This window comes from Oncorhynchus keta, unplaced genomic scaffold (genome assembly GCF_023373465.1).
Source record: "Oncorhynchus keta strain PuntledgeMale-10-30-2019 unplaced genomic scaffold, Oket_V2 Un_contig_6200_pilon_pilon, whole genome shotgun sequence".
In the NCBI taxonomy this organism is placed as follows: domain Eukaryota; kingdom Metazoa; phylum Chordata; class Actinopteri; order Salmoniformes; family Salmonidae; genus Oncorhynchus; species Oncorhynchus keta.
The window spans coordinates 208,974-229,352 of NW_026288732.1; the positions used below are offsets into that span (position 1 = coordinate 208,974).

Here is a 20,379-nt window from a genome sequence, read left to right on the forward strand (position 1 = left end):
ACTGGTCAGACTGTAGAGACTGTAGAGACTGTAGAGACTTCCCTGTTCTCTGGGGTAGAGATAGAACAGAGCTACTGAGAGGGGGAGGCAGGATAAACATGGAGAAACCGGGGGAGGATACTGTGTGGAGCTTCAGACTGTTCCCCTGAGAGTCAGTAGTATTTTGGAGGGAGAAGAAGAAACAGTTGAGTGTTTTATCACCAACCTTCCTGGCGACTGGGGGAGGGGAGGGGAGGAGGGCATTTTAGTATAGGCTGTTTCCCTGTGTTTCTCTGAGGACCAGGATGTAATGTTTCCCTGTAGTGGTTCTCTGAGGACCAGGATGTAATGTTTCCCTGTAGTGGTTCTCTGAGGACCAGGATGTAATGTTTCCCTGTAGTGGTTCCCTGAGGACCAGGATGTAATGTTTCCCTGTAGTGGTTCTCTGAGGACCAGGATGTAATGTTTCCCTGTAGTGGTTCTCTGAGGACCAGGATGTAATGTTTACCTGTCGTGGTTCCCTGAGGACCAGGATGTAATGTTTCCCTGTAGTGGTTCTCTGAGGACCAGGATGTAATGTTTCCCTGTAGTGGTTCTCTGAGGACCAGGATGTAATGTTTCCCTGTAGTGGTTCTCTGAGGACCAGGTTGTAATGTTTCCCTGTAGTGGTTCTCTGAGGACCAGGATGTAATGTTTACCTGTGGTTCCCTGAAGGACCAGGATATAATGTTTCCCTGTAGTGGTTCTCTGAGGACCAGGATGTAATGTTTACCTGTGGTTCTCTGAGGACCAGGATGTAATGTTTACCTGTGGTTCTCTGAGGACCAGGATGTAATGTTTACCTGTAGTGGTTCCCTGAGGACCAGGATGTAATGTTTCCCTGTAGTGGTTCTCTGAGGACCAGGATGTAATGTTTACATGTAGTGGTTCTCTGAGGACCAGGATGTAATGTTTACCTGTAGTGGTTCTCTGAGGACCAGGATGTAATGTTTACATGTAGTGGTTCTCTGAGGACCAGGATGTAATGTTTACCTGTAGTGGTTCTCTGAGGACCAGGATGTAATGTTTACATGTAGTGGTTCTCTGAGGACCAGGATGTAATGTTTACATGTAGTCGTTCTCTGAGGACCAGGATGTAATGTTTACCTGTAGTGGTTCTCTGAGGACCAGGATGTAATGTTTACATGTAGTGGTTCTCTGAGGACCAGGATGTAATGTTTACATGTAGTGGTTCTCTGAGGACCAGGATGTAATGTTTACCTGTAGTGGTTCTCTGAGGACCAGGATGTAATGTTTACATGTAGTGGTTCTCTGAGGACCAGGATGTAATGTTTACCTGTAGTGGTTCTCTGAGGACCAGGATGTAATGTTTACATGTAGTGGTTCTCTGAGGACCAGGATGTAATGTTTACCTGTAGTGGTTCTCTGAGGACCAGGATGTAATGTTTACATGTAGTGGTTCTCTGAGGACCAGGATGTAATGTTTACCTGTAGTGGTTCTCTGAGGACCAGGATGTAATGTTTACATGAAGTGGTTCTCTGAGGACCAGGATGTAATGTTTACATGTAGTCGTTCTCTGAGGACCAGGATGTAATGTTTACCTGTAGTGGTTCTCTGAGGACCAGGATGTAATGTTTACATGTAGTGGTTCTCTGAGGACCAGGATGTAATGTTTACATGTAGTGGTTCTCTGAGGACCAGGATGTAATGTTTACCTGTAGTGGTTCTCTGAGGACCAGGATGTAATGTTTACATGTAGTGGTTCTCTGAGGACCAGGATGTAATGTTTACCTGTAGTGGTTCTCTGAGGACCAGGATGTAGTGTTTCCCTGCAGTGGTTCCCTGAGGACCAGGATGTAATGTTTACCTGTAGTGGTTCTCTGAGGACCAGGATGTAATGTTTACCTGTAGTGGTTCTCTGAGGACCAGGATGTAATGTTTACCTGCAGTGGTTCTCTGAGGACCAGGATGTAATGTTTCCCTGTAGTGGTTCTCTGAGGACCAGGATGTAGTGTTTACCTGTGGTTCTCTGAGGACCAGGATGTAATGTTTACCTGTCGTGGTTCTCTGAGGACCAGGATTTAATGTTTCCCTGTAGTGGTTCTCTGAGGACCAGGATGTAGTGTTTACCTGTAGTGGTTCTCTGAGGACCAGGATGTAATGTTTACCTGTAGTGGTTCTCTGAGGACCAGGATGTAATGTTTACATGTAGTGGTTCTCTGAGGACCAGGATGTAATGTTTACCTGTCGTGGTTCTCTGAGGACCAGGATGTAATGTTTACCTGTCGTGGTTCTCTGAGGACCAGGATGTAGTGTTTACCTGTAGTGGTTCTCTGAGGACCAGGATGTAGTGTTTACCTGTCGTGGTTCTCTGAGGACCAGGAGGATGTAATGTTTCCCTGTAGTGGTTCTCTGAGGACCAGGATGTAATGTTTACCTGTCGTGGTTCTCTGAGGACCAGGATGTAATGTTTACCTGTAGTGGTTCTCTGAGGACCAGGATGTAATGTTTACCTGTAGTGGTTCTCTGAGGACCAGGATGTAATGTTTACATGTAGTGGTTCTCTGAGGACCAGGATGTAATGTTTACCTGTCGTGGTTCTCTGAGGACCAGGATGTAATGTTTACCTGTCGTGGTTCTCTGAGGACCAGGATGTAATGTTTCCCTGTAGTGGTTCTTTGAGGACCAGGATGTAATGTTTACCTGTCGTGGTTCTCTGAGGACCAGGATTTAATGTTTCCCTGTATTGGTTCTCTGAGGACCAGGATGTAGTGTTTACCTGTAGTGGTTCTCTGAGGACCAGGATGTAGTGTTTACCTGTCGTGGTTCTCTGAGGACCAGGAGGATGTAATGTTTCCCTGTAGTGGTTCTCTGAGGACCAGGATGTAATGTTTACCTGTAGTGGTTCTCTGAGGACCAGGATGTAATGTTTACCTGTCGTGGTTCTCTGAGGACCAGGATGTAATGTTTACCTGTCGTGGTTCTCTGAGGACCAGGAGGATGTAATGTTTACCTGTAGTGGTTCTCTGAGGACCAGGATGTAATGTTTACCTGTCGTGGTTCTCTGAGGACCAGGAGGATGTAATGTTTACCTGTCGTGGTTCTCTGAGGACCAGGATGTAATGTTTACCTGTAGTGGTTCTCTGAGGACCAGGATGTAATGTTTACCTGTGGTGGTTCTCTGAGGACCAGGAGGATGTAATGTTTACCTGTCGTGGTTCTCTGAGGACCAGGAGGATGTAATGTTTACCTGTCGTGGTTCTCTGAGGACCAGGATGTAATGTTTACCTGTAGTGGTTCTCTGAGGACCAGGATGTAATGTTTACCTGTGGTGGTTCTCTGAGGACCAGGATGTAATGTTTACCTGTCGTGGTTCTCTGAGGACCAGGATGTAATGTTTACCTGTAGTGGTTCTCTGAGGACCAGGATGTAATGTTTACATGTAGTGGTTCTATGAGGACCAGGATGTAATGTTTACCTGTAGTGGTTCAATGAGGACCACGATGTAATGTTTCCCTGTAGTGGTTCTCTGAGATCTTTATTAATCTGTCCCTGAGGGGTCACTCTCCCCAGAGTTGAGGTTTATTAATCTGACCCTGAGGGGTCACTCTCCCCAGAGTAGATCTTTATTAATCTGACCCTGAGGGGTCACTCTCCCCAGAGTAGATCTTTATTAATCTGACCCTGAGGGGTCACTCTCCCCAGAGTAGATCTTTATTAATCTGTCCCTGAGGGGTCACTCTCCCCAGAGTTGAGGTTTATTAATCTGACCCTGAGGGGTCACTCTCCCCAGAGTAGATCTTTATTAATCTGACCCTGAGGGGTCACTCTCCCCAGAGTAGAGGTTTATTAATCTGACCCTGAGGGGTCACTCTCCCCAGAGTAGATCTTTATTAATCTGTCCCTGAGGGGTCACTCTCCCCAGAGTTGAGGTTTATTAATCTGACCCTGAGGGGTCACTCTCCCCAGAGTAGATCTTTATTAATCTGACCCTGAGGGGTCACTCTCCCCAGAGTAGATCTTTATTAATCTGACCCTGAGGGGTCACTCTCCCCAGAGTAGATCTTTATTAATCTGTCCCTGAGGGGTCACTCTCCCCAGAGTTGAGGTTTATTAATCTGACCCTGAGGGGTCACTCTCCCCACTCTGTATAAGCCATCTCATCCAATCAGATGGCGTATTCATCACAAAACCATTTGATGTTGCCAATTATTTTAATGATTATTTAATTGGCAAAGTTGGCAAATTTAGGCAGGAAATTCCAACAACGAACAGTGAACGATTGTATTCAGACATACACATAATGAAAGAAAAGTATTGCAAGTTACAATTTGGTAAAGTTAGTGTTGGAGAGGTGGAACAATTGTTGTTCTCGATCAAGGTGGAACAATTGTTGTTCTCGATCAACAATGACAGACCTCCTGGCATTGACCACTTAGATGGAAAGCCTCTGAGGATGGTAGCTGACTCTATAGCCACTCCTACTGACTCTATAGCCACTCCTACTGACTCTATAGCCACTCCTACTGACTCTATAGCCACTCCTACTGACTCTATAGCCACTCCTACTGACTCTATAGCCACTCCTACTGAGGATGGTAGCTGACTCTATAGCCACTCCTACTGAGGATGGTAGCTGACTCTATAGCCACTCCTACTGAGGATGGTAGCTGACTCTATAGCCACTCCCACTGAGGATGGTAGCTGACTCTATAGCCACTCCTACTGAGGATGGTAGCTGACTCTATAACCACTCCTACTGAGGATGGTAGCTGACTCTATAGCCACTCCTACTGAGGATGGTAGCTGACTCTATAGCCACTCCTACTGAGGATGGTAGCTGACTCTATAGCCACTCCTACTGAGGATGGTAGCTGACTCTATAGCCACTCCTACTGAGGATGGTAGCTGACTCTATAGCCACTCCTACTGAGGATGGTAGCTGACTCTATAACCACTCCTACTGAGGATGGTAGCTGACTCTATGGCCACTCCTACTGAGGATGGTAGCTGACTCTATAGCCACTCCTACTGAGGATGGTAGCTGACTCTATAACCACTCCTACTGAGGATGGTAGCTGACTCTATAACCACTCCTACTGAGGATGGTAGCTGACTCTATAGCCACTCCTACTGAGGATGGTAGCTGACTCTATAGCCACTCCTACTGAGGATGGTAGCTGACTCTATAGCCACTCCTACTGGAGGATGGTAGCTGACTCTATAGCCACTCCTACTGAGGATGGTAGCTGACTCTATAGCCACTCCTACTGAGGATGGTAGCTGACTCTATAGCCACTCCTACTGACTCTATAGCCACTCCTACTGAGGATGGTAGCTGACTTTATAGCCACTCCTACTGGAGGATGGTAGCTGACTCTATAACCACTCCTACTGAGGATGGTAGCTGACTCTATAGCCACTCCTACTGAGGATGGTAGCTGACTCTATAGCCACTCCTACTGAGGATGGTAGCTGACTCTATAGCCACTCCTACTGAGGGTGGTAGCTGACTCTATAACCACTCCTACTGAGGATGGTAGCTGACTCTATAACCACTCCTACTGAGGATGGTAGCTGACTCTATAGCCACTCCTACTGAGGATGGTAGCTGACTCTATAGCCACTCCTACTGAGGATGGTAGCTGACTCTATAGCCACTCCTACTGAGGATGGTAGCTGACTCTATAACCACTCCTACTGAGGATGGTAGCTGACTCTATAGCCACTCCTACTGAGGATGGTAGCTGACTCTATAACCACTCCTACTGAGGATGGTAGCTGACTCTATAGCCACTCCTACTGAGGATGGTAGCTGACTCTATAACCACTCCTACTGAGGATGGTAGCTGACTCTATAGCCACTCCTACTGAGGATGGTAGCTGACTCTATAGCCACTCCTACTGAGGATGGTAGCTGACTCTATAACCACTCCTACTGAGGATGGTAGCTGACTCTATAACCACTCCTACTGAGGATGGTAGCTGACTCTATAGCCACTCCTACTGAGGATGGTAGCTGACTCTATAGCCACTCCTACTGAGGATGGTAGCTGACTCTATAGCCACTCTTACTGAGGATGGTAGCTGACTCTATAGCCACTCCTACTGAGGATGGTAGCTGACTCTATAGCCACTCCTACTGAGGATGGTAGCTGACTCTATAGCCACTCCTACTGAGGATGGTAGCTGACTCTATAGCCACCTCTAATGAGGATGGTAGCTGACTCTATAGCCACCTCTAATGAGGATGGTAGCTGACTCTATAGCCACTCCTACTGAGGATGGTAGCTGACTCTATAGCCACTCCTACTGAGGATGGTAGCTGACTCTATAGCCACTCCTACTGAGGATGGTAGCTGACTCTATAGCCACTCCTACTGAGGATGGTAGCTGACTCTATAGCCACTCCCACTGAGGATGGTAGCTGACTCTATAGCCACTCCTACTGAGGATGGTAGCTGACTCTATAGCCACTCCTACTGAGGATGGTAGCTGACTCTATAGCCACTCCCACTGAGGATGGTAGCTGACTCTATAGCCACTCCTACTGAGGATGGTAGCTGACTCTATAGCCACTCCTACTGAGGATGGTAGCTGACTCTATAGCCACTCCTACTGAGGATGGTAGCTGACTCTATAGCCACTCCTACTGAGGATGGTAGCTGACTCTATAGCCACTCCTACTGAGGATGGTAGCTGACTCTATAGCCACTCCTACTGAGGATGGTAGCTGACTCTATCGCCACTCCTACTGGAGGATGGTAGCTGACTCTATAGCCACTCCTACTGAGGATGGTAGCTGACTCTATAGCCACTCCTACTGAGGATGGTAGCTGACTCTATAGCCACTCCTACTGAGGATGGTAGCTGACTCTATAGCCACTCCTACTGACTCTATAGCCACTCCTACTGAGGATGGTAGCTGACTCTATAACCACTCCTACTGACTCTATAGCCACTCCTACTGAGGATGGTAGCTGACTCTATAGCCACTCCTACTGAGGATGGTAGCTGACTCTATAACCACTCCTACTGAGGATGGTAGCTGACTCTACAGCCACTCCTACTGAGGATGGTAGCTGACTCTATAACCACTCCTACTGAGGATGGTAGCTGACTCTATAGCCACTCCTACTGAGGATGGTAGCTGACTCTATAGCCACTCCTACTGAGGATGGTAGCTGACTCTATAGCCACTCCTACTGAGGATGGTAGCTGACTCTATAGCCACTCCTACTGAGGATGGTAGCTGACTCTATAGCCACTCCTACTGAGGATGGTAGCTGACTCTATAGCCACTCCTACTGAGGATGGTAGCTGACTCTATAGCCACTCCTACTGAGGATGGTAGCTGACTCTATAGCCACTCCTACTGACTCTATAACCACTCCTACTGAGGATGGTAGCTGACTCTATAGCCACTCCTACTGAGGATGGTAGCTGACTCTATAGCCACTCCTACTGACTCTATAACCACTCCTACTGAGGATGGTAGCTGACTCTATAGCCACTCCTACTGAGGATGGTAGCTGACTCTATAGCCACTCCTACTGACTCTATAACCACTCCTACTGAGGATGGTAGCTGACTCTATAACCACTCCTACTGAGGATGGTAGCTGACTCTATAGCCACTCCTACTGAGGATGGTAGCTGACTCTATAGCCACTCCTACTGAGGATGGTAGCTGACTCTATAGCCACTCCTACTGAGGATGGTAGCTGACTCTATAGCCACTCCTACTGAGGATGGTAGCTGACTCTATAGCCACTCCTACTGAGGATGGTAGCTGACTCTATAGCCACTCCTACTGAGGATGGTAGCTGACTCTATAGCCACTCCTACTGACTCTATAACCACTCCTACTGAGGATGGTATCTGACTCTATAACCACTCCTACTGAGGATGGTAGCTGACTCTATAGCCACTCCTACTGAGGATGGTAGCTGACTGTCTCTCTGTCTCTCTCTCTGTCTCTCTCTCTGTCTCTGTCTCTGTCTCTCTCTCTCTGTCTCTCTCTCTCTCTCTCTTTCTCTCTCTCTCTCTCTCTCTCTCTCTCTCTCTCTCTCTCTCTCTCTCTCTCTCTCTCAATTCAATTCAATTCAATTCAAGGGCTTTATTGGCATGGGAAACATGTGTTAACATTGCCAAAGCAAGTGAGGTAGACAACATACAAAGTGAATATATAAAGTGAAAAACAACAAAAATTAACAGTAAACATTACACATACAACAGTTTCAAAACAGTAAAGACATTACAAATGTCATATTATATATATATATATATATATATATATATATATATATATATATATACATACACAATGTACAAATAATTAAAGGACACAAGATAAAATAAATAAGCATAAATATGGGTTGTATTTACAATGGTGTTTGTTCTTCACTGGTTGCCCTTTTCTCGTGGCAACAGGTCACAAATCTTGCTGCTGTGATGTCACACTGTGGAATTTCACCCAGTAGATATGGGAGTTTATCAAAATTGGATATGTTTTCGAATTCTTTGTGGATCTGTGTGATCTGGGGAAATATGTCTCTCTAATATGGTCATACATTGGGCAGGAGGTTAGGAAGTGCAGCTCAGTTTCCACCTCATTTTGTGGGCAGTGAGCACATAGCCTGTCTTCTCTTGAGAGCCATGTCTGCCTACGGCGGCCTTTCTCAATAGCAAGGCTATGCTCACTGAGTCTGTACATAGTCAAAGCTTTCCTTAATTTTGGGTCAGTCACAGTGGTCAGGTATTCTGCCGCTGTGTACTCTCTGTGTAGGGCCAAATAGCATTCTAGTTTGCTCTGTTTTTTTGTTAATTCTTTCCAATGTGTTAAGTAATTATCTTTTTGTTTTCTCATGATTTGGTTGGGTCTAATTGTGCTGTTGTCCTGGGGCTCTGTAGGGTGTGTTTGTGTTTGTGAACAGAGCCCCAGGACCAGTTTGCTTAGGGGACTCTTCTCCAGGTTCATCTCTCTGTTTGTGATGGCTTTGTTATGGAAGGTTTGTGAATCGCTTCCTTTTAGGTGGTTGTAGAATTTAATGGCTCTTTTCTGGATTTTGATAATTAGCGGGTATCGGCCTAATTCTGCTCTGCAGGTATTATTTGGTGTTTTACGTTGTACACGGAGGATATTTTTGCAGAATTCTGCGTGCAGAGTCTCAATTTGGTGTTTGTCTCTCTCTCTCCTCTCTCTCTCTCTCTCTCTCTCTCTCTCTCTCTCTCTCTCTCTCTCTCTCTCTCTCTCTGTGGGAGAACGTGACGGGGTATGCTGCCCTGGGGTGATGGGCGAGCCGAACTCACTCTCTCTCTCTCTCTCTCTCTCTCTCTCTCTCTCTCTCTCTCTCTCTCTCTCTCTCTCTCTCTCTCTCTCTCTCTCTCTCTCTCTCTCTCTCTCATCTCTCTCATCTCTCTCTCCTCCCTCTCTCCTCTAGACCATTGTGTCCTTCCAGGTGTCAATTAAAGAGGAGGACTGGATCGTAGTGACCCTGGAGCCATCTGACCTGCGGGAGAACGTGACGGGGTATGCTGCCCGGGTGATGGGCGAGCCCCGAACTCACCTGCTACCATTCCTGAACCTGACCGACCCCACCGCGACACCTCTGGTCTTTAACTCCTCCCACCACGGACTCTGCTACACCGTTAGCCTGCTGCTCAGACAGGGGAAGACCTGGTCCAAGTCCATCCAGACTATATCTGTTCTCACCAGTAAGTATTCAGACAGGGGAAGACCTGGTCCAAGTCCATCCAGACTATATCTGTTCTCACCAGTAAGTATTCAGACAGGGGTAGACCTGGTCCAAGTCCAACTGTCCTGAATCCAGCTCAATAGAGTTTGCTTTAGATCAGTCTTTGTTCTCTCATAGATACACTCTGTGCTTGCCTTGTTGTGTTTGTTAGTCATCTCTGGATTTATTTCCCATTCTTCACTGTGGAGGTTGTGGTGGTTGTTGTGCCCCTAACCAGGTCGTCAGTCAGGTCTGTTGTCCGTCTGTCCCCCTGCAGAGCCGCGTCCGGTGGACAGTGTGGTGATCACAGACTACCCAGAGGCTCCAGAGACAGGTGTGGTGTTTGAGATCAGCTCCCCAGAGAACAACGTCTTCAGTCGGGTCAACATCAGCTACGCAGAGGGCCAGGAGCAGAGGTCCATGCTCTATAAAGGTGAGGCCTCTGGCTGGACAGACTGGAACAACAGGTGTAGCTGACTAGCCCGTTCTGGACAGACTGGAACAACAGGTGTAGCTGACTAGCCCGTTCTGGACAGACTGGAACAACAGGTGTAGCTGACTAGCCCGTTCTGGACAGACTGGAACAACAGGTGTAGCTGACGAGCCCGTTCTGGACAGACTGGAACAACAGGTGTAGCTGACTAGCCCGTTCTGGACAGACTGGAACAACAGGTGTAGCTGACTAGCCCGTTCTGGACAGACTGGAACAACAGGTGTAGCTGACTAGCCCGTTCTGGACAGACTGGAACAACAGGTGTAGCTGACTAGCCCGTTCTGGACTGGAACAACAGGTGTAGCTGACTAGCCCGTTCTGGGCAGACTGGAACAACAGGTGTAGCTGACTAGCCCGTTCTGGACAGACTGGAACAACAGGTGTAGCTGACTAGCCCGTTCTGGACAGACTGGAACAACAGGTGTAGCTGACTAGCCCGTTCTGGACAGACTGGAACAACAGGTGTAGCTGACTAGCCCGTTCTGGACTGGAACAACAGGTGTAGCTGACTAGCCCGTTCTGGACAGACTGGAACAACAGGTGTAGCTGACTAGCCCGTTCTGGACAGACTGGAACAGCAGGTGTAGCTGACTAGCCCGTTCTGGACAGACTGGAACAACAGGTGTAGCTGACTAGCCCGTTCTGGACTGGAACAACAGGTGTAGCTGACTAGCCCGTTCTGGGCAGACTGGAACAACAGGTGTAGCTGACTAGCCCGTTCTGGAAAGACTGGAACAACAGGTGTAGCTGACTAGCCCGTTCTGGACAGACTGGAACAACAGGTGTAGCTGACTAGCCCGTTCTGGACAGACTGGAACAACAGGTGTAGCTGACTAGCCCGTTCTGGACAGACTGGAACAACAGGTGTAGCTGACTAGCCCGTTCTGGACAGACTGGAACAACAGGTGTAGCTGACTAGCCCGTTCTGGACAGACTGGAACAACAGGTGTAGCTGACTAGCCCGTTCTGGACAGACTGGAACAACAGGTGTAGCTGACTAGCCCGTTCTGGACAGACTGGAACAACAGGTGTAGCTGACTAGCCCGTTCTGGACAGACTGGAACAACAGGTGTAGCTGACTAGCCCGTTCTGGACTGGAACAACAGGTGTAGCTGACTAGCCCGTTCTGGGCAGACTGGAACAACAGGTGTAGCTGACTAGCCCGTTCTGGAAAGACTGGAACAACAGGTGTAGCTGACTAGCCCGTTCTGGACAGACTGGAACAACAGGTGTAGCTGACTAGCCCGTTCTGGACAGACTGGAACAACAGGTGTAGCTGACTAGCCCGTTCTGGACAGACTGGAACAACAGGTGTAGCTGACTAGCCCGTTCTGGACAGACTGGAACAACAGGTGTAGCTGACTAGCCCGTTCTGGACAGACTGGAACAACAGGTGTAGCTGACTAGCCCGTTCTGGACAGACTGGAACAACAGGTGTAGCTGACTAGCCCGTTCTGGACAGACTGGAACAACAGGTGTAGCTGACTAGCCCGTTCTGGACAGACTGGAACAACAGGTGTAGCTGACTAGCCCGTTCTGGACAGACTGGAACAACAGGTGTAGCTGACTAGCCCGTTCTGGACAGACTGGAACAACAGGTGTAGCTGACTAGCCCGTTCTGGACAGACTGGAACAACAGGTGTAGCTGACTAGCCCGTTCTGGGCAGACTGGAACAACAGGTGTAGCTGACTAGCCCGTTCTGGACAGACTGGAACAACAGGTGTAGCTGACTAGCCCGTTCTGGACAGACTGGAACAACAGGTGTAGCTGACTAGCCCGTTCTGGACTGACTGGAACAACAGGTGTAGCTGACGAGCCCGTTCTGGACAGACTGGAACAACAGGTGTAGCTGACTAGCCCGTTCTGGACTGGAACAACAGGTGGAGCTGACTAGCCCGTTCTGGACAGACTGGAACAACAGGTGTAGCTGACTAGCCCGTTCTGGACTGGAACAACAGGTGGAGCTGACTAGCCCGTTCTGGACAGACTGGAACAACAGGTGTAGCTGACGAGCCTGTTCTGGACAGTTCAGTGTTGCCTTATTTGAGTTGGATCGACTGAGTTGAGCAGGTCTGTATTAGGTCATATTTGGGGGCAGGCCCACCAATCAGACTTCAATGTTTCTTGTTCACAGACACAAGTTGAAGACTTATGTGTTCTGTCCTCAAATGTATATAAAGCAGACTGTTATGTTCTGTGTTATAGATTTCTATTAATCATACCATCATCTTCTGTGTTCTAGACTTCTATAAAGGGAAGACTGTTCTGTGTTCTAGACTTCTATAAATGGAAGACTGTTCTGTGTTCTAGACCTCTATAAAGGGAAGACTGTTCTGTGTTCTAGACCTCTATAAAGGAAAGACTGTTCTGTGTTCTAGACTTCTATAAAGGAAAGACTGTTCTGTGTTCTAGACCTCTATAAAGGGAAGACTGTTCTGTGTTCTAGACCTCTATAAAGGAAAGACTGTTCTGTGTTCTACACTTCTATAAAGGGAAGACTGTTCTGTGTTCTAGACTTCTATAAAGGAAAGACTGTTCTGTGTTCTACACTTCTATAAAGGGAAGACTGTTCTGTGTTCTAGACTTCTATAAAGGAAAGACTGTTCTGTGTTCTAGACTTCTATAAAGGAAAGACTGTTCTGTGTTCTAGACCTCTATAAAGGAAAGACTGTTCTGTGTTCTAGACTTCTATAAAGGAAAGACTGTTCTGTGTTCTACACTTCTATGAAGGAAAGACTGTTCTGTGTTCTAGACTTATATAAATGAAAGACTGTTCTGTGTTCTAGACTTCTATAAAGGAAAGACTGTTCTGTGTTCTAGACTTCTATAAAGGAAAGACTGTTCTGTGTTCTAGACTTCTATAAAGGGAAGACTGTTCTGTGTTCTAGACTTCTATAAAGGGAAGACTGTTCTGTGTTCTAGACTTCTATAAAGGAAAGACTGTTCTGTGTTCTAGACTTCTATAAAGGAAAGACTGTTCTGTGTTCTAGACTTCTATAAAGGGAAGACTGTTCTGTGTTCTACACTTCTATAAAGGAAAGACTGTTCTGTGTTCTAGACCTCTATGAAGGAAAGACTGTTCTGTGTTCTAGACCTCTATGAAGGGAAGACTGTTCTGTGTTCTAGACTTCTATAAAGGAAAGACTGTTCTGTGTTCTAGACCTCTATAAAGGGAAGACTGTTCTGTGTTCTAGACCTCTATAAAGGAAAGACTGTTCTGTGTTCTACACTTCTATAAAGGAAAGACTGTTCTGTGTTCTATACTTCTATAAAGGAAAGACTGTTCTGTGTTCTAGACCTCTATAAAGGAAAGACTGTTCTGTGTTCTACACTTCTATGAAGGAAAGACTGTTCTGTGTTCTAGACTTCTATAAAGGGAAGACTGTTCTGTGTTCTAGACCTCTATAAAGGGAAGACTGTTCTGTGTTCTACACTTCTATAAAGGAAAGACTGTTCTGTGTTCTAGACCTCTATGAAGGAAAGACTGTTCTGTGTTCTAGACCTCTATAAAGGAAAGACGGTTCTGTGTTCTACACTTCTATAAAGGAAAGTCTGTTCTGTGTTCTAGACCTCTATAAAGGAAAGACTGTTCTGTGTTCTAGACCTCTATAAAGGAAAGACTGTTCTGTGTTCTACACTTCTATAAAGGAAAGACTGTTCTGTGTTCTAGACCTCTATAAAGGAAAGACTGTTCTGTGTTCTAGACCTCTATAAAGGGAAGACTGTTCTGTGTTCTAGACCTCTATAAAGGAAAGACTGTTCTGTGTTCTACACTTCTATAAAGGAAAGACTGTTCTGTGTTCTAGACCTCTATAAAGGAAAGACTGTTCTGTGTTCTAGACCTCTATAAAGGAAAGACTGTTCTGTGTTCTACACTTCTATAAAGGAAAGACTGTTCTGTGTTCTAGACCTCTATAAAGGAAAGACTGTTCTGTGCTCTAGACTTCTATAAAGGAAAGACTGTTCTGTGTTCTAGACTTCTATAAAGGAAAGACTGTTCTGTGTTCTAGACTTCTATAAAGGAAAGACTGTTCTGTGTTCTAGACCTCTATAAAGGAAAGACTGCTCTGTGTTCTAGACCTCTATAAAGGAAAGACTGTTCTGTGTTCTAGACTTCTATAAAGGAAAGACTGTTCTGTGTTCTAGACATCTATAAAGGAAAGACTGTTCTGTGTTCTAGACATCTATAAAGGAAAGACTGTTCTGTGTTCTAGACTTCTATAAGGAAAGACTGTTCTGTGTTCTAGACCTCTATGAAGGAAAGACTGTTCTGTGTTCTAGACCTCTATAAAGGAAAGACTGTTCTGTGTTCTACACTTCTATAAAGGGAAGACTGTTCTGTGTTCTAGACCTCTATAAAGGAAAGACTGTTCTGTGTTCTACACTTCTATAAAGGAAAGACTGTTCTGTGTTCTAGACCTCTATAAAGGGAAGACTGTTCTGTGTTCTAGACTTCTATAAAGGAAATACTGTTCTGTGTTCTACACTTCTATAAGGGAAGACTGTTCTGTGTTCTAGACTTCTATAAGGGAAGACTGTTCTGTGTTCTAGACTTCTATAAAGGAAAGACTGTTCTGTGTTCTAGACTTCTATAAAGGGAAAACTGTTCTGTGTTCTAGACTTCTATAAAGGAAAGACTGTTCTGTGTTCTAGACTTCTATAAAGGAAAGACTGTTTTGTGTTCTAGACTTCTATAAAGGAAAGACTGTTCTGTGTTCTAGACTTCTATAAAGGAAAGACTGTTCTGTGTTCTAGACTTCTATAAAGGGAAGACTGTTCTGTGTTCTAGACTTCTATAAAGGAAAGACTGTTCTGTGTTCTAGACTTCTATAAAGGGAAGACTGTTCTGTGTTCTAGACTTCTATAAGGGAAAGACTGTGTTTAAACACTGGCTCCCTGGGACGTGTTACAGCAACATCTCCTTCCAGCTGATCTCTGAAGCTACAGTCAACAGAACCACACTGGTCCGTTGCAGCGACCTGACCCATGAACCCCGGCAACACAGGACAGGTAGATACTATATACCCCACAGGACAGGTAACTAACTACATACCCCACAACACAGGACAGGTAACTACTACATAACTCACAGGACAGGTAACTAACTACATACCACACAACACAGGACAGGTAACTAACTACATACCACACAACACAGGACAGGTAGATACTATATACCCCACAGGACAGGTAACTAACTACATACCACACAACACAGGACAGGTAATACTATATACCCCACAGGACAGGTAACTAACTACATACCCCACAACACAGGACAGGTAACTAACTACATACCCCACAACACAGGACAGGTAGATACTATATACCCCACAGGACAGGTAACTAACTACATACCCCACAACACAGGACAGGTAACTAACTACATACCCCACAACACAGGACAGGTAGATAACTACATACCCCACAGGACAGGTAACAAAGGACAGGACAGGTAACTAACTATACCCAACACAGGACAGGTAACTAACTACATACCCCACAACAAAGGACAGGTAGATACTATATACCCCACAGGACAGGTAACTAACTACATACCCCACAACACAGGACAGGTAACTAACTACATACCCCACAACACAGGACAGGTAACTACTACATAACTCACAGGACAGGTAACTAACTACATACCACACAACACAGGACAGGTAACTAACAACATACCCCATGAGTCCTGGCAACACAGGACAGGTAACTAACTATATACCACACAACACAGGACAGGTAACTACTACATAACTCACGAGTCCTGGCAACACAGGACAGGTAACTAACTACATACCCCACAGGACAGGTAACTAACTACATACCACACAACACAGGACAGGTAACTACTACATAACTCACGAGTCCAGGCAACACAGGACAGGTAACTAACTACATACCCCACAACACAGGACAGGTAACTAACTACATACCCCACAACACAGGACAGGTAACTAACTACATACCCCACAGGACAGGTAACTAACTACATACCCCACAGGACAGGTAACTAACTACATACCCCACAACACAGGACAGGTAACTAACTACATACCCCACAACACAGGACAGGTAACTAACTACATACCCCACAACACAGGACAGGTAACTAACTACATACCCCACAGGACAGGTAACTAACTACATACCCCACAGGACAGGTAACTAACTACATACCCCATGGGACAGGTAACTAACTACATACCCCACAGGACAGGTAACTAACTACATACCCCACAACACAGGACAGGTAACTAACTACATACCCCACAGGACAGGTAACTAACTACATACCCCACAACACAGGACAGGTAACTAACTACATACCCCACAGGACAGGTAACTAACTACATACCCCACAGGACAGGTAACTAACTACATACCCCACAGGACAGGTAACTAACTACATACCCCACAGGACAGGACAGGTAACTGACTACATACCCCACAACACAGGACAGGTAACTAACTACATACCCCACAGGACAGGACAGGTAACTGACTACATACCCCATGAGAACGTTATTGAACCAGTCAGGTTGTTATTGAACTATATATTTATTTGACTTAACTATGTAAGTCAGTTAAGAACACATTCTTTTTTTCAATGAAGGACAGAAGGACAGATTTGTACCTTTCAGGGATTCAAACTTGTAACCTTTCGGTTACTAGTCGAACACTCTAACCACTAGGCTACGCTGCCGCCCCTAGTCACTAGTAACGGCATTTCTATGGAGATGGCAAACTGATACTTATGTTTGTGTTTCACTGCAGTGCCCAACCCTCCCCTCAACATCTCCCATAAGATCGTACCACTCAGCCAGAGGGTGCTACCAGGTGGGGTCCCTAGCTCCGAGGTGACCCAGGACACGCCCCGGCGGGCGCGGGATGTCCCCCTCATAGAGGAACAGGAATTACAGGAGAACCAGGAGATACAGGAAGTGATCTCAGAGGAGGTGGTGGGCGGAACCACCCAGGTCTCCTACAGCTCCGCCCCTCAGGACTCCAACAGCTCGACAGGCTATGCCACCTCTATCTCTAACACTAACAACACAGAAGAAGAGACCGCCACGCAGCCCTATTGGCCGGAGCCCTACGGTAGTCCCTCCCCTACGGATGGAGAGGAGGAGTTTGTGAACGCGGTGGTTCCAGAGTATGAGGACTCCAATGAGCCGGGCTCTGCCATGAGCCTGCCCCCAGAGATCTCCGTCACCCCCACCCGCTTTCCCCCCATACTGCTGGAGCTACGCTGGCTACCCCCGCGACCCCCCACCACATACGATGGGTTCAACGTCTACATCTACAGAGACGGTAAGCTAAAGGTCACTACGATGGGTTCAACGTCTACATCTACAGAGACGGTAAGCTAAAGGCCACTACGATGGGTTCAACATCTACATCTACAGAGACGGTAAGCTAAAGGTCACTACGATGGGTTCAACGTCTACATCTACAGAGACGGTAAGCTAAAGGCCACTACGATGGGTTCAACATCTACATCTACAGAGACGGTAAGCTAAAGGTCACTACGATGGGTTCAACATCTACATCTACAGAGACGGTAAGCTAAAGGCCACTACGATGGGTTCAACGTCTACATCGACAGAGACGGTAAGCTAAAGGTCACTACGATGGGTTCAACGTCTACATCTACAGAGACGGTAAGCTAAAGGTCACTACGATGGGTTCAACATCTACATCTACAGAGACGGTAAGCTAAAGGTCACTACGATGGGTTCAACGTCTACATCTACAGAGACGGTAAGCTAAAGGCCACTACGATGGGTTCAACATCTACATCTACAGAGACGGTGAGTTAAAGGTCACTACGATGGGTTCAACGTCTACATCTACAGAGACGGTAAGCTAAAGGTCACTACGATGGGTTCAACATCTACATCTACAGAGACGGTAAGCTAAAGGTCACTACGATGGGTTCAACGTCTACATCTACAGAGACGGTGAGCTAAAGGTCACTACGATGGGTTCAACATCTACATCTACAGAGACGGTAAGCTAAAGGCCACTACGATGGGTACAACGTCTACATCTACAGAGACAGTAAGCTAAAGGTCACTACGATGGGTTCAACATCTACATCTACAGAGACGGTAAGCTAAAGGTCACTACGATGGGTTCAACATCTACATCTACAGAGACGGTGAGCTAAAGGTCACTACGATGGGTTCAACGTCTACATCTACAGAGACGGTAAGCTAAAGGTCACTACGATGGGTTCAACATCTACATCTACAGAGACGGTAAGCTAAAGGTCACTACGATGGGTTCAACGTCTACATCTACAGAGACGGTGAGCTAAAGGTCACTACGATGGGTTCAACATCTACATCTACAGAGACGGTAAGCTAAAGGCCACTACGATGGGTACAACGTCTACATCTACAGAGACGGTAAGCTAAAGGTCACTACGATGGGTTCAACGTCTACATCTACAGAGACGGTAAGCTAAAGGTCACTACGATGGGTTACAACGTCTACATCTACAGAGACGGTAAGCTAAAGGTCACTACGATGGGTTCTAAAGGTCATCGATGGGTACGTCTACATCTACAGAGACGGTAAGCTAAAGGCCACTACGATGGGTACAACGTCTACATCTACAGAGACGGTAAGCTAAAGGTCACTACGATGGGTTCAACGTCTACATCTACAGAGACGGTAAGCTAAAGGCCACTACGATGGGTTCAACATCTACAGAGACGGTAAGCTAAAGGTCACTACGATGGGTTCAACGTCTACATCTATAGAGACGGTAAGCTAAAGGTCACTACGATGGGTTCAACATCTACAGAGACGGTAAGCTAAAGGTCACTACGATGGGTTCAACATCTACAGCGACGGTAAGCTAAAGGCCACTACGATGGGTTCAACATCTACAGAGACGGTAAGCTAAAGGTCACTACGATGGGTTCAACGTCTACATCTACATAGACGGTGAGCTAAAGGCCACTACGGTGGTCAATAAGAACCAAGACCACATTCACAAAGACTCTCAGAAAAGGAGTGCTGATATTGGAATGACTTTTCATAATGAATAAGACTGATCCTAGATCAGTATTCCTGGAGTAAGGGCTCCTATGTTGTCAGATGAAGGTAATAGGTGAATGGTATCTGTTGTGACCTGATCCTAGATCAGTATTCCTGGAGTAAGGGCTCCTATGTTGTCAGATGAAGGTAATAGCTGAATGGTATCTGTTGTGACCTGATCCTAGATCAGTAGTCCTGGAGTAAGGGCTCCTATGTTGTCAGATGAAGGTAATAGCTGAATGGTATCTGTTGTGACCTGATCCTAGATCAGTATTCCTGGAGTAAGGGCTCCTATGTTGTCAGATGAAGGTAATAGCTGAATGGTATCTGTTGTGACCTGATCCTAGATCAGTATTCCTGGAGTAAGGGCTCCTATGTTGTCAGATGAAGGTAATAGCTGAATGGTATCTGTTGTGACCTGATCCTAGATCAGTATTCCTGGAGTAAGGGCTCCTATGTTGTCAGATGAAGGTAATAGCTGAATGGTATCTGTTGTGACCTGATCCTAGATCAGTATTCCTGGAGTAAGGGCTCCTATGTTGTCAGATGAAGGTAATAGCTGAATGGTATCTGTTGTGACCTGATCCTAGATCAGTATTCCTGGAGTAAGGGCTCCTATGTTGTCAGATGAAGGTAATAGCTGAATGGTATCTGTTGTGACCTGATCCTAGATCAGTATTCCTGGAGTAAGGGCTCCTATGTTGTCAGATGAAGGTAATAGCTGAATGGTATCTGTTGTGACCTGATCCTAGATCAGTATTCTTGGAGTAAGGGCTCCTATGTTGTCAGATGAAGGTAATAGCTGAATGGTATCTGTTGTGACCTGATCCTAGATCAGTATTCCTGGAGTAAGGGCTCCTATGTTGTCAGATGAAGGTAATAGCTGAATGGTATCTGTTGTGACCTGATCCTAGATCAGTATTCCTGGAGTAAGGGCTCCTATGTTGTCAGATGAAGGTAATAGCTGAATGGTATCTGTTGTGACCTGATCCTAGATCAGTATTCCTGGAGTAAGGGCTCCTATGTTGTCAGATGAAGGTAATAGCTGAATGGTATCTGTTGTGACCTGATCCTAGATCAGTATTCTTGGAGTAAGGGCTCCTATGTTGTCAGAT

At 46.2% G+C, this 20,379-nt stretch overlaps 1 pseudogene; it reads left to right on the top strand.

Annotated features, from left to right (window-relative positions):
• LOC127925744 (receptor-type tyrosine-protein phosphatase O-like) overlaps positions 1 to 20,379 on the top strand; it is a 119,208-nt pseudogene that overhangs the window by 25,864 nt on the left and 72,965 nt on the right.